This window comes from Ranitomeya variabilis, chromosome 3 (genome assembly GCF_051348905.1).
Source record: "Ranitomeya variabilis isolate aRanVar5 chromosome 3, aRanVar5.hap1, whole genome shotgun sequence".
Classification (NCBI taxonomy): Eukaryota; Metazoa; Chordata; class Amphibia; order Anura; family Dendrobatidae; genus Ranitomeya; species Ranitomeya variabilis.
In genome coordinates, this window is record NC_135234.1 from 254,357,002 (window position 1) to 254,372,087 (window position 15,086).

The window sequence follows — 15,086 nt, forward strand, 5'->3', positions numbered from 1 at the left end:
TTGTGTGACACATTTTGGTACCATTTTTACCCATTTCACTATCTCAAAATATAAAATCTGGGGCTAGAACAAAATTTTTGTCTTAAAAATGTAATTATTTATTCTTCGCTGAACAATGGTATAACATTCTATGACATACCTGTGATGTATGTTCACTGAACCCTTAGATTAATTAATTTAGATGTGTAAAGTGGTGTCACTTATGGGAGGGCTCTGCTGTTCTGGCACCTCAGGGGCCTTGAGGAAATGTGACACAAACCCTCAAACCATTCCAGCAAAGTCTGAACTTGAATATGGCACTTATCCCTTCTGAGCTTTGCACTATTCCTCAAAAATCATTTTTGAACACATATGGGGTATTGGCGTACTCAGGAGAAATTGTGCAACAAATTGTGGATAAAGAAAATGGGGATAAAGAAAATGTTTTAATGAAAAAACTGTAATTTTCCATTTACTTAACCATATGTGTTAAGGGTCGAGTTCCTGCCTCTGCACAGGGGGAATCTCAGGCCATCTCCGCTGAGGCCTCCCATTCTTCTCCGGCCGCAGTGGAACCTGCTCAGCGGGGATGTCGATCCCAGCATCTCGCTCAGTCTGACTCTGTGCTAAGAGTTACTGCTGCATTTCCTGCTTCTGCCATTGAAGTCAGTGCTGGGCAGCGGCGAGCAGACGCTTCTGGGACTAAGTCCTGCTTTTCACGTTCTGGGCATGCCCAGAGTAAGATCACTCAGTGGAGATCGAGGGTCACATAATCAGATACTGCAGCTAGGTCATTGGTCCTTCTTTGAAGGTCCTTGTAGGTGCTAGGACTAAGTCCTGCTTTGCACTCTGAACATGCCCAGGGCAAGATCTCTCAGTGGAGATCTGGGGTCACATGCTCATGTACTGCAGCAACTCCATTGGTCCTTCTCTGAAGGTCCTAAACGTGCTGCAACTATTTAAGGCTCGCATGGCCGCATGGCCATGCGCTAGTATTGTCTTTTGTAAACGTGTGTGTGTTGTGAGTGAAAGTCGTTCTTTAAAATCCCCTCCCTATTGTTGACTGCTCGCGGAAGGTGGATGATTGCTATCTAGCGCCCGACTTAGCCATCAGCACATTACACACATTACAGCGTCTAATTGCTGTGACCGCCAGTGCAGCGCCGTGCGCTTTCTCTGCGCTTTCCTGACCCAAGCCTGGGTGGTTAGTGGCGTACGCCAGTGCGGCACCGCATGCACTCTCATGCTCCTTAAATAATATTATTTCTGTCTCTCTGACACCCCAGTAGCGGTGTCGAGCGCATGAGGTCTTTATGAACTCAAATCCTGAGTCTTGGGATTGAGTTCTGAGACTCCTTGCTTGTGCTCTTGGTGCGGTACTGCGGCCCTGTGACGCAACAGGGTTCGCTTCCTTCACACAGGGTGAAGTTAACCCATGTGTGTATTCATATTGTACCGCCATATCGTCCGTCTCTACTAGCAGCAGGGTTTTCACCTGCACGGTGGACCTGGGACTGCGAACGCACCTAATACCATTACATCTTAAACTTGGTGCGTTCCGCCAGTCCTAACATAATACTAGCACCAAGGTCTGGCTAGTAAATGGTGGACGATCAGCGTTTACAGCGGTACATCCAGCAGCTGGAGGGAAGGTTGGCGTCTCTAGAGCGTTCAACCTCAGCTGTGGATGTAACTGCATTCGCTGTTCAGGCTGCTAGCGTGGCTGCAGCTACCTTGTCCACTGCCATCCCTGTACCGACTCTATCTCGCCTCCCACTACCAGAAAAATTTTCTGGTGATAGTAAGTCTTGTAGGGGTTTCGTGAGTCAGTGCTCTATACATCTCGAGCTTCTGGTCTCTCGTTTCCCTACAGAGCGGGCAAAGGTGGGGTTTATCGTGTCTCTCCTGTCGGACAGGGCGTTGGAGTGGGCTACGCCGCTGTGGGAGCGAGGCGATCATGTGGTGCAGAGTGCTCCATTATTCCTGAGCACTCTGAAACAGGTGTTTTTAGGACCTCGTGTCACCCATGATATGGTGCTCCAACTGTTGGCATTGACTCACGGCTCGTCCTTGGTCAGCCATTTTGCCGTCCACTTCCGCACCCTAGCATCTGAGCTGGAGTGGTCGGATAAAGCCCTTATTCCTATATTTTGGAGGGGGCTGGCTGACCACGTTAAGGACGCCCTGGCCACTAGGGAGATTCCCGCCACACTGGAGGAATTAATAGCAGTATCCACTCGTATTGACCTCCGTTTTCACGAGCGGAGGTTAGAGCGAGTCCAGTGTAGGCAAAGGTTTCGGATGGCTCCCACCTTCGCCAAACCTTTGGAATCTCCAGTCCAGACTCCTGAGTCACATGTGGCCATGGAAGTGTCACGAGCGGGATCTAAGTCCCAGACCGCTCGTGCACTCCAGGTTTGTCATGTTTGCCAGCAGTCAGGACATCTTGCCACCAGATGTCTCCAGCGGTCGAGGAAACGTCAGCGTCTAGTGGTAGTAGGTGGAGGTACACTAGACACGGCGACGTTTGCCTCCAAATTGTCCTTTAAGGGGACAATAACGTTAGGCTCATCCTCCCACTCGGTAGAGCTCTGCGTGGATTCTGGGGCGGAGGGCAATTTTATGTCTTCTGCCTTTGCCCAACATCACGCAATACCCCTGGTTATGCTACCTCAACCAGTAACGGTACGAGTGGTGAATGGGTCGACACTGCCCTCACAGATAACACACCAGACTATCCCTTTTACTCTGTCCATGTCGCCATCCCATCAGGAGATTATATCTCTGCTCGTCATTCCTGAGGGAATTGATGAGGTCCTGTTGGGGATACCTTGGCTACGGTATCACTCTCCACACATCGAGTGGTCCTCAGGCAGAATTCTGGGTTGGTGTGAATCTTGTGGGGGTAGGTGTCAGAGGGAGTGCGTTCAGGTTGCTACTACTGAGGTACACGCAGATCTATCCTCTCTCCCCAAGCAATATTGGTCCTATGCAGACGTGTTCTCCAAAAAGGCGTCGGAGACCCTTCCGCCCCATCGCCCCTATGACTGTCCTATTGATCTCTTGCCTGGTGCTGAGCCTCCCCGGGGTCGAGTCTATCCGTTTTCTCTCCCGGAGACGGAGGCAATGTCTCAGTACATTCAAGAGAATCTGGCAAGAGGGTTCATCAGGAAGTCAGTGTCACCTGCTGGGGCAGGGTTCTTTTTCGTGCAGAAGTAGAATGGGGAACTACGTCCATGCATAGACTACAGGGGTCTTAACGCTATCACCATTAAGAATAAGTATCCTTTGCCCTTGATATCTGAGCTCTTCGATAGGCTTCGGGGAGCAAGGGTGTTTACTAAAGTAGATCTGCCGGGTGCTTACAACCTGATTCGCATCCGTGAGGGGGACAAATGGAAAACGGCGTTTAACACCAGAGATGGGCACTATGAGTATCTGGTGATGCCCTTCGGGCTCTGTAATGCCCCAGCCGTTTTCCAAGACTTTGTCAATGACATCTTCCGGGATATGCTTTCCACCTCGGTTGTAGCCTGTCTGGATGATATTCTCATCTTTTCTCCAGATATTGACTCCCACCGGAGAGATGTTGGCAGAGCCTTCGACCTCCTACGGGCAAACTCTCTTTATGCAAAGTTGGAGAAGTGTATGTTTGAGCAGGAGTCTTTACCTTTCCTGGGCTATATCATCTCCGCCCAGGGATTGGCTATGGATCCTGCCAAACTACAGGCTGTGATGGACTGGCAAGAGCCCCATTCTCTTAAGGCGGTGCAGCGCTTTATGGGGTTCATTAATTATTACCGCCAGTTCATTCCCCACTTCTCAACTCTGGTAGCTCCCTTGGTAGCCCTCACCAAGAAGGGAGCGAATCCCAAATTGTGGTCGGAAGAGGTCTCCAAGGCCTTCACTTCTATAAAGTCTCGTTTTGCTAGCGCTCCCATCTTACATCGTCCCGATGTGGATAAGCCATTCCTAATGGAGGTGGATGCCTCATCCGTTGGTGCTGGAGCAGTCCTCTATCAAAAGGATGCTCAAGGTCGGAAGCATCCATGCTTCTTCTTCTCTAAGACCTTCACACCAGCGGAGAGAAATTACTCCATCGGGGATAGGGAGTTGCTAGCAATGAAGTTGGCCTTTTTGGAGTGGAGACATCTTCTGGAAGGTGAGCGGTTTCCCTTCCAAGTCTTCATGGACCACAAAAATTTGGTCTATTTGCATACAGCCCAGCGGCTGAATTCTCGTCAGGCCAGATGGTCCTTATTCTTCTCCCGGTTCCATTTCACTCTCCATTATCTCGCCGGGGAGAAGAATATTCGTGCTGACGCTCTCTCTCGCTCCCTTGTGTCAACTGAGGAGGAGGAAGAGGAGCCTCGGCTTATTGTCCCTTCGGAGAGTCTGAGAACCGTAGCTCCGGTTTCGCTAGAGTCAGTGCCTTCGGGCAAGACTTTTGTTCCCATCAATCTGCGACCGGAGGTTCTCTCTTGGGCTCATTCCTCCTGGGTGGGTGGACACTTTGGGACAAAAAGGACATCTGAGCTGCTGGCGAGGACATACTGGTGGCCGCATATGCTCTGAGATGTCAGGGATTACGTTCTGGCGTGTCTCCTGCACCAAAAATAAGTCTCCTCAACAATGGCCAGCTGGTTTGTTTTACCCTCTGCCGGTGGCAGACAGGCCCTGGGAGATGGTCGGGAGGGACTTTGTGGTGGGTTTGCCCAAGTCTCATGGCTGTACAGTCATTTGGGTAATCACCGACCATTTTTCTAAAATGGTGCATTTGGTGCCACTTCCTCGGCTACCTTCTGCACGGGCCTTGGCAACGTTGTTTATTAGACATATCTTCCGCCTTCACGGTATGCCGGACAAAATTGTCAGTGACCGGGGTCCCCAGTTTGCGTCTCGGTTCTGGAGAGAGCTTTGTCATCTTCTCAGGATTGAGTTAAATCTCTCTTCTGCCTATCATCCCGAGACGAATGGGTTGGTAGAGCGAGCCAACCAGACCTTGGTCACATATCTGTGACATTTTGTCTCTGCTAGGCAAGATGACTGGGCATCTTTGCTATCGTGTGCGGAGTTTGCTCTGAACAACGCTGTAGCTGACTCCACTGGGCAGACTCCATTCCTCCTTAACTATGGTCAGCATCCGCGGGTACCTGTGCCCATGCCCGTGTCTTCCGCCGATTCCAGGGTGGCAGACTGGGCTGTGGAGGCACGGGACATTTGGGATCGCACTCAGGATGCCATTCGAGCTTCCAAGGAGAGAATGAGGTCCTCCGCCGATGCACATCGGCGCCCCGCTCTGACTTTTGCTCCTGGCGACTTGGTGTGGCTCTCCGCCCGTAACATCAGGCTGCGAGTTGAGTCCACTAAGTTTGCGCCTCGCTACTTAGGTCCTTTCAAGGTCCTCAAACAGGTTAACCCTGTGGTCTACCGTCTGGCCCTTCCTCCACGCTTGGGTATCACCGTGTCCCTCTTGAAACCCGTATACATGTCCCAGTTTTCTGAGTCATCTGCCGGGACATCGGGTTCATCTACGGATGATTACGAGGTGAACGCTATTTTGGGGTACAAGGTGGTACGTGGTAAAAAATTCAATTTGGTGGATTGGAAGGGTTATGGCCCTGAGGACAGGTCCTGGGAGCCTGTTGAGCACATTCGGGCTCCGCAGCTCATTGCTGCCTTCGAACGTAGCGAGGCCCAAGGAGGGGGGGTAATGTTAGGGGTCGAGTTCCTGCCTCTGCACAGGGGGAATCTCGGGCCATCTCCACTGCAGTCTCCCCCATTCTTCTCCGGTCGCAGTGGAACCTGCTCAGCGGGGACGTCGATCCCAGCGTCTCGCTCAGTCTGACTCTGTGCTAAGAGTTACTGCTGCATTTCCTGCTTCTGCCATTGAAGTCAGTGCTGGGCAGCGGCGAGCAGACGCTTCTGGGACTAACTCCTGCTTTTCACGTTCTGAGCATGCCCAGAGTAAGATCTCTCAGTGGAGATCGAGGGTCACATGATCAGATACTGCAGCTAGGTCATTGGTCCTTCTTTGAAGGTCCTTGTAGGTGCTAGGACTAAGTCCTGCTTTGCACTCTGAGCATGCCCAGGGCAAGATCTCTCAGTGGAGATCTGGGGTCACATGCTCAGGTACTGCAGCAACTCCATTGGTCCTTCTCTGAAGGTCCTATGAAGGTCCATTTTTAAAATTACGTCACGGCTTGTGATTGGTTGCGTGCCGCCCATGTGACCGCGACGCGACCAATCACAGCAAGCCGTGACGTAATTTCAGGTCCTGATGCCTATTTCTGCATTCAGGACCTGAAATTACGTCACGTAACGTACAAGTTAACGTCACGGTATTTGCAATTTATGCTTTGGTTACGTTATACTATGCATTATTTATATAGGGGTGATGGCCATTGGTCCTATATTTAGGCCTTTTTAAATGGTTTTATTGTGTGTCTGTCTTTTTTGAGGTATAATAAAAGTGTTTTGATTTTTTCTTACTACTCATGGGTGTGCATACCATTATTAGTCTAGTCTTTTTTCTTTTGTGTTGTACCAGGTTTGCCCTCACAGACTAGGTTTTGCACCCTGTATCATCATTGTCATAGGGGTGCACCCCTTCTATGCATATTTCCAAAAGTACAGTGGCGCTCCTTCCCTTCCGAGCCCTGCCATGTGCCCCAACAGTAGTTTTCCACCACATATGGGGTATATGTGTACTCAGCAGAAACTTGCAAAAGAAAATGTGTAGTCCAGGTTCTCCTGCTGAAAATTAAAAATTTGGGGCTAAGGGAACATTTTTGTGGGAAGAATTAAAATGCTAATATTTCATCCCACATTCCTTTAATTTCTGTGAAGCACTTAAAGGGTTAATAAACTTCTTGAATGTTGTTTTGAGAACTTTCAGGGGTGCCGTATTTAAAATGATAATATTTTCTGTCACATAGGCCCCTCAAAGTCACTTCAAATGTGAGGTTAATAATAGAATGGCGGCTGACAGCACTGCTGTAATAAGTGGTTGCTCGTCCTAACTCCACAGGATCCAAGTGGAGAAGTACATACCAAAAGTTCAAAGTGAAGGACAGCATCCAATCCAGGTGAAGATCATAAACACTTTTAAATGCAACGTTTCAACCCCTAAGGGTCTTTGTCAAGCAAACGTTGCATTTATGGCACAATAAAGTGTTTATGATCTTCACCTGGATTGGATGCTGTCCTTCATTTTGAACTTTCAAATGTGAGGTTGTCCTAAAAAATGGTTTTGTAAATTTTGATTGAATAATGAGAAATTGCTGATAAACTTTTAACTTTCACTGAAAAAAAAAGAATTACATTTCAAAGAGTGTGCTGATGTAAAATAAACATGTGGTAAATGTTATGTATTACCGTATTTATCGGATTATAAGACTCTCCGGATTATATGACACACACCACATTTTGAGGAGAAAAATAAAAAAAATATATTTTTTAATAAATTGGTAGTGCTTCTTTTAATCCTTGCATCTTATTGCTTACCTGGGGTGGTGACTGCAGTGAAGCGGGGTCCCAGGGTCCCTGCTGGAGGAGGCAGGGGTAGGGTGATGCTCCAGGCCGCAGGCAGGGATGAGTGGGGGCTCCGATGTGTGGCGCGCTGCTGCGAGGATCTTGTGCTGCTGCGGGGTGCTTGTGCTGCTGCCGGGTGTCTCCGGGTGCCCGGTGGTTGCTGGCCATTGCTGCGGGTGTCTCCAATGCCCAGCAGTGCTGCGTGGGTGACTGGTGCTGCCTGGGGCTCTGCCGACATTTTGCGACAGGCCAGAGCACCAGCAATTCCAGGGTTCCATGTGCGCTGGTCTCCGGGAATATAGCCGCCAGGAGCGGCGCATGTGCTGAAATCTCATCTCTCGAGATCTTGATCCCGAGATCACCATCAGCGCATGCACCACCCCCGGCGGCGGCCATATTTCTGGAGACCAGCGCATGTGGAACCCTTGAAGTACTGGGGCTCTAGCCTGTCGCAAAATGTCGGCAGAGCCCCAGGCAGCGCCACACAGCACCACTGGGCACCGGAGACACCCGCAGCAATGGCCAGCAACCGCCGGACACCCGGAGACACCCGGACACCCCCCCAGTAAGGCATGTTCGCTTTCTAAGACGCACCCCCATTTTCCCCCCAACTTTGGTGGAACAAAGTGCGTCTTACAAAGCAAAAAATACGTAACTATTTTGTGTGAAATAAATATCAGGTTTAAGGGCAAAAATTCAACATTTGAAAATTGTTACATTTCCTATATTTTCACAAAAAATATTAACCTAAATTTACCACTAACACAAAGTACAATGTGTCACAAAAAAAATGTCTCAGAATCAGTGGGACACGTTGAAGCGTTTCAGAGTTATTACTTTATAAAGTGACACTCGTCAGAATTGTAAAACTTGGCCTGGTCAGGAAGGTAAAAACAGGCTTTAGGGTGAAACGGGTTAATGATCTAAAAGATTAGATTAATAATGTTGTTTCAATTATTGTAGATTACATTAAACTAAGTTGTATACTGCAGTATATGGAACATGTTCATGTTCATGAATTAGAGGCTGACTTGGACCAACTGACTGGGTATAACATGACAGATGAAGTTCAACGGGGAGATTTTAGAATAGTACCTGTTACAACTTAGCAGGGATTGGGGACATATTTTGTCTTCTATACAATTAAGTCCATATATATTTGGACAGAGACAACATTTTTCTAATTTTGGTTATAGACATTACCACAATGAACTTTAAACAAAACAATTCAGATGCAGTTGAAGGTCAGACTTTCAGCTTTCATTTGAGTGTATCCACATTAAAATTGGATGAAGGCTTTAGGAGTTTCAGCTCCTTAACATGTGCCACCCTGTTTTTAAAGGGACGAAAAGTAATTGGACAATTGACTCCAAGGCTATTTCATGGACAGGTGTGGGCAATCCCTTCGTTATATCATTCTCAATTAAGCAGATAAAAGGCCTGGAGTTGATTTGAGGTGTGGTGCTTGTATTTGGAAGGTTCTGCTGTGAAGTAAACATGCGGTCAAAGGTGCTCTCCATGCAGGTAAAACAAGCCATCCTTAAGCTGCAAAAACAGAAAAAACCCATCAGAGAAATTGCTACAATATTAGGAGTGGCAAAATCTACAGTTTGGTACATCCTGAGAGAGAAAGAAAGAAAGCACTGGTGAACTCATCAATGCAAAAAGACCTGGGCGTCCAAGGAAGACAACAGTGGTGGATGATCGCAGAATAATCTCCATGGTGAAGAGAAACCCCTTCACAACAGCCAACCAAGTGACCAACACTCTCCAGGAGGTAGGCGTATCAATATCCAAATCTACCATAAAGAGAAGACTGCATGAAAGTAAATACAGAGGGTTCACTGCATGGTGCAAGCCACTCATAAGCATCAAGAATAAAAAGGCTAGAGTGGACTTTGCTAAAAAACATCTAAAAAAGCCAGCACAGTTCTGGAAGAACATTCTTTGGATAGATGAAACCAAGATCAACCTCTACCAGAATGATGGAAAGAGAAAAGTATGGCGAAGGCGTGGTACAGCTCATGATCCAAAACATACCACATCATCTGTAAAACACGGCGGAGGCAGTGTGATGGCTTGGGCATGCATGGCTGCCAGTGGCACTGGGTCACTAGTGTTTATTGATGATGTGACACATGACAGAAGCAGCCGAATGAATTCTGAGGTATTCAGAGACATACTGTGTGCTCAGATCCAGCCAAATGCAGCCAAACTGATTGGTCGTCGTTTCATACTACAGATGGACAATGACCCAAAACATAAAGCCAAAGCAAGCCAGGAGTTTATTAAAGCAAATAAGTGGAATATTCTTGAATGGCCAAGCCAGTCACCTGATCTCAACCCAATTGAGCATGCATTTCACTTGTTAAAGACTAAACTTCAGACAGAAAGGCCCACAAACAAACAGCAACTGAAAACCACCACAGTGAAGGCCTGGTAGAGCATCAAAAAGGAGGAAACACAGCGTCTGGTGATGTCCATGAGTTCAAGACTTCAGGCAGTCATTGCCAACAAAGGGTTTTCAACAAAGTACTAGAAATGAACATTTTATTTAAAATTATTTAATCTGTCCAATTACTTTTGGTCCCTTTAAAAACAGGGTGGCACATGTTAAGGAGCTGAAACTCCTAAACCCTTCATCCAATTTTAATGTGGATACCCTCAAATGAAAGCTGAAAGTCTGAACTTCAACTGCATCTGAATTGTTTTTTTTTAAATTCATTGTGGTAATGTCTAGTGTTGAGCGATACCGTCCGATACTTGAAAGTATCGGTATCGGAAAGTATCGGCCGATACCGGCAAAGTATCGGATCTAATCCGATACCGATACCCGATACCAATACAAGTCAATGGGACTCAAGTATCGGACGGTATCCCTGATGGTTCCCAGGGTCTGAAGGAGATGAAACTCTCCTTCAGGCCCTGGGATCCATATTAATGTGTAAAATAAAGAATTAAAATAAAAAATATTGATATACTCACCTCTCCGACGCAGCCTGCACCTTATCGAGGGAACCGGCAGCCTTCTTTGCTTAAAATGCGCGCATTTACTGCCTTCCGTGACGTCACGGCTTCTGATTGGTCGCGTGCCGCCCATGTGACCGCGACGCGACCAATCACAACAAGCCGTGACGTAATTTTCAGGTCCTGAATGCCTAATTAGGCATTCAGGACCTGAAAATTACGTCACGGCTTGTTGTGATTGGTCGCGTCGCGGTCACATGGGCGGCACGCGACCAATCAGAAGCCGTGACGTAATTTTCAGGTCCTGAATGCCTAGAATTCGGCATTCAGGACCTGAAAATTACGTCACGGCATGTTGTGATTGGTCGCGTCGCGGTCACATGGGCGGCACGCGACCAATCAGAAGCCGTGACGTCACGGAAGGCAGTAAACGCGCGCATTTTAAGCAAAGAAGGCTGCCGGTTACTACCAGGGCGCGTCAGAGGGTGAGTATATCCCTATTTTTTATTTTAATTCTTTATTTTTTACATGGATATGGATTCCAGGGCCTGAAGGAGAGTTTCCTCTCCTTCAGACCCTGGGAACCATACACTGGGAACTTCCGATTCCGATTCCAGATACCACAAAAGTATCGGATCTCGGTATCGGAATTCCGATACAGAAAATATCGGCCGATACCCGATACTTGCGGTATCGGAATGCTCAACACTAGTAATGTCTATAACCAAAATTAGAAAAATGTTGTCTCTGTCCAAATATATATGGACTTAACTGTATATTCCTATACAAGACTATGCTATTGTATATCGGCAAATATTTCAACTGCAGAAAATAATTAAAACTAATACTTACCGTATTTTCCGGCGTATAAGACGACTGGGCGTATAAGACGACCCCCCAACTTTACCAGTTAAAAAATAAAATCTTCTTAAAAGTTGGGGGTCTTCTTATACACCGTATGTCGTCTTATAGGGCCGGTGAATATGTGCCTTTTGGGGGGGGGGGGAGTGATCCTGATGAGGACGAGGGGGCGTCTCACAGGAAAGTGAGTATCCCCCATTACCTTATCATAGCGCTGCAGCGTGGGGTCTCTGTGCTGGGAGCGGCGGCTGCTGTGCTGTGGCGGCTCCTCTTCTGCAGTGTGGGGCCTCTGGTGCTGTGGGGCAGTGGCGGCGGCGTATCTTCATGCAATCGGGGCTCCTCCGGCATCTCAGCCTGGAAGCCCCGCCGGCAACTCCATCGGTACAATGCGGTCAGGTGGCCTCCGGGAAAATGGCCGCTGCTCAGATTCAGATCTCGTCCCGAGATCTCGGGAGACGAGATCTGAATCTGAGCAGCGGCCATTTTCCCGGAGGCAGCTCAATAGGTGCGATGCGGTGGCCCGGCCGCTGGGGGCTGTGCATGCTCAGATTCAGATCTCGTCCCGAAATCTCGGGACACGAGATCTGAATCTAAGCAGCGGCCATTTTCCCGGAGGCCAGCGCATTACACCGATGGAGTTGCCGGCGGGGCTTCTAGGCTTTGAGATGCCGGAGGAGCCCCGACTGCATGAAGATACGCCACCGCCGCCACCGCCCCACAGCACCAGAGGCCCCACACTGCAGAAGAGGAGCCGCCACAGCACAGCACAGCAGCCGCCGCTCCCAGCACAGAGACCCCACGCTGCAGCGCTATGATAAGGTAATGGGGGATACTCACTTTCCTGTGAGACGCCCCCTCGTCGTCATCAGGATCACTCCCCCCCCCACCCACCATATACACCCGGCGTACAAGGCGATTCCCGGCGTACAAGACGACCCCCGACTTTTAAGAAGATTTTCAGGGGTTAAAAAGTCGTCTTGTACGCCGGAAAATACGGTAAATGTATATAAAACAGTCCATAAGTGTACTTCTAGTGTTAGCAGACCAAGGTTCTTCCTAGCATGGTTTAGGAAATAACGTTTCCCCCATATACTGTATGTCTATAGAAGATTATTCATTCATATGTTTCATATTCCTATAAGAGATCTTGACATTCTAAATTTGCAATTACTCGATCTCAGCAGAAGAAAGGGAATAAAACCATAACGTGTCTAAATACTGCATAGTTCATAAGACTATGTCTTCCACTGATTTGGGTAATAATATTTGTATCTAACACACATGTCTGCGTCTACTTGGGTTTTGGTAGCTTTTCTAAAAATCCAGATAAATTGTCAATCAACACCTATAATATGTTTAACCGGTTATAATAATAAAAAAAATTGTGATGCGTTTGTTTTAATATTTCTTTATTAAGGAGACATCTTACAAAATAACAAAGACGAAACAATGATTTCACACAAACGTTGAACATTTTGAGGTGAGCAGGAAAGCACAGCCCAAAAGATACCTTCCAATAACTTCACCTCACTCATCTTCAGAAAACACTGAGACAAAGACAGTATACATGCATATTTATTCTGAGTGCGCCCTCAAAGGAACACTTTTCTTGGAAATTATGGCTTTTATATCATAGCAGAAATTATTATACAGACAGCACAAGACACAGAAGGGATTCATCCTTGGGCCAGGGTAAAGGCCATAATCTATTGCATGGATACATGGCCATTAACATTTAGCAGTTTACAAGACATCACCCACACGTACACAAATTTAAAAAATTGATTAAACACTGACCCGCCCATTTTCAACATATACCTATATTTTTCTATATATCATCTATTTTTATATATATATATATATATATATATATATATATATATATATATATATATATATATATATATACCTATGTACTGTAATTTCTTCTTGGCATGCATACATTCAAAAATATAAGTAAAAACATAAGTTAACTCTTAGATGTATTCAAATAACTATATTTTAAAACCTTTATATTGCCTATATTATCAAACTCATCGTTTAAGAGCCAAAGGCTATGTGTACCCTAACAGTGACTGTCTTTAAAGAAAAAATCTGGCACCACAGTACAGGAAAGTAGGACATAAACGGATGGCAGTGGGACAAATTGAATGCAAAGGTGTAACGTGCAGGGGAGGTTGGGATCCATGCCCCGTTGCAATAAGTCACACTGCCTTGGTTAGAGGATTAGATGTTTGCCCTGGGTGAGGTCTTGCTATGGTGCCCCTGAATCTATGTCATTTTTTTCATTAAAAACAGGCACAAGTAACAGTAGAAGAGCACGTGTAACTAGCCTTATTGTTAACCTGTTTACCCCATGGCAAAATCAAAGTCAGCACGCACTATAGGGTTATACTTTTTAGCTGAATATTTTTTATCCTAACTAAGATGTTTCAGATCACAAAAATATATCATGTCAGTAAACAGGTTAAAAGATGAGTAAATATTTGGTCTCAATCAATATGTGTGGCACATAGCTATGCCCCATGCTGTTATGTATAAAGTGTTACATGCATACTATATACAATATATCAAACATACATCCAGCTCCTGACCATCCACTCACTTCTCTGACCATACAGGATGTGAAGTATGTGCCATAGTGCTCAGCATGCATAATATAGCTGCTTTTTACTGTCTTCTTTCTAGTCTACCCTGTAATGCCCATCCCACTTATACTTTACGGGCCTTTATCTTTCCTCTGCTGTATCTATATGGCATGCTTTACCTTTATTAATCTCTGAAATTGAAAAAATAAACCACTTTCTAGCTTTTGTCGTTTCTTTGTAAGCAACCAAGTTTGGACTCCAAAGTTGTAAAATTGTTGACTTAACTTTTCTGCATTTGTTATGGTTCTAAATATTATTTCACATGAAATATATTATTTAATTCTACAAGTTTACCTACATCAGCACTTAAAATCTTACAGCTACCTTATGGAATCATTGAAGCTGTAAATTCCTACAAATTATAGATTTTATTCCTAACCAATAATGTTTTGTGCATTGAGCACAATCGTTCTTAACTGCCAAAAACTAGGACCGGGCAATACTATAGTGTGAAGTATGGTACAACTCATTTCCTAAAGACATTAACATGTCACGTTCCCTGAAAAAGAAATTCCAACAAGTTATAGTTACAATAATCTCTGGCCTTATTATGAGTTTCAAATATCATTGTACAAAAATTGCATTAGGTTGGTTTATTATCAGCACAACATGACTGATCAAACCAAGTGATCGCTGCATCCATGGCATGCTGGAGCAGTTCAGTGCACGTTCCCACCTACTTGAGTGTCATCTATCTTTGCCCTTTTCTGCCTCCTCTAAAATCAGAGCTGTCAATGAAGGAAGAAGGGGATTGAAATAGATGAACAACAAGATTGTGGGAAGGTTGCTGTATGCAATAACAACACTGGAGCTGATCTGCAGTACCCAAAAACGGCCTCTATATAGCATGATGGAACCGTGAGTTTTTGCACCAGTTGTGGCCCCCATTAATCTGTTATTCATTACTTATCTTAAGGACAGGTTATCAATATTGAAATAGTGGGAAGTTCCGTAAACAAGTAATAACAAATTAGACGAATATTTATTTTCCTATAACTTGTTTCTTATAACCAACAGAAAATTGACAAAATCCTATTAGATCGCATACATTTTTCTCGTTTTTGTATCCTGCTTTGAAGTGTTTTAAATTAGAAACCT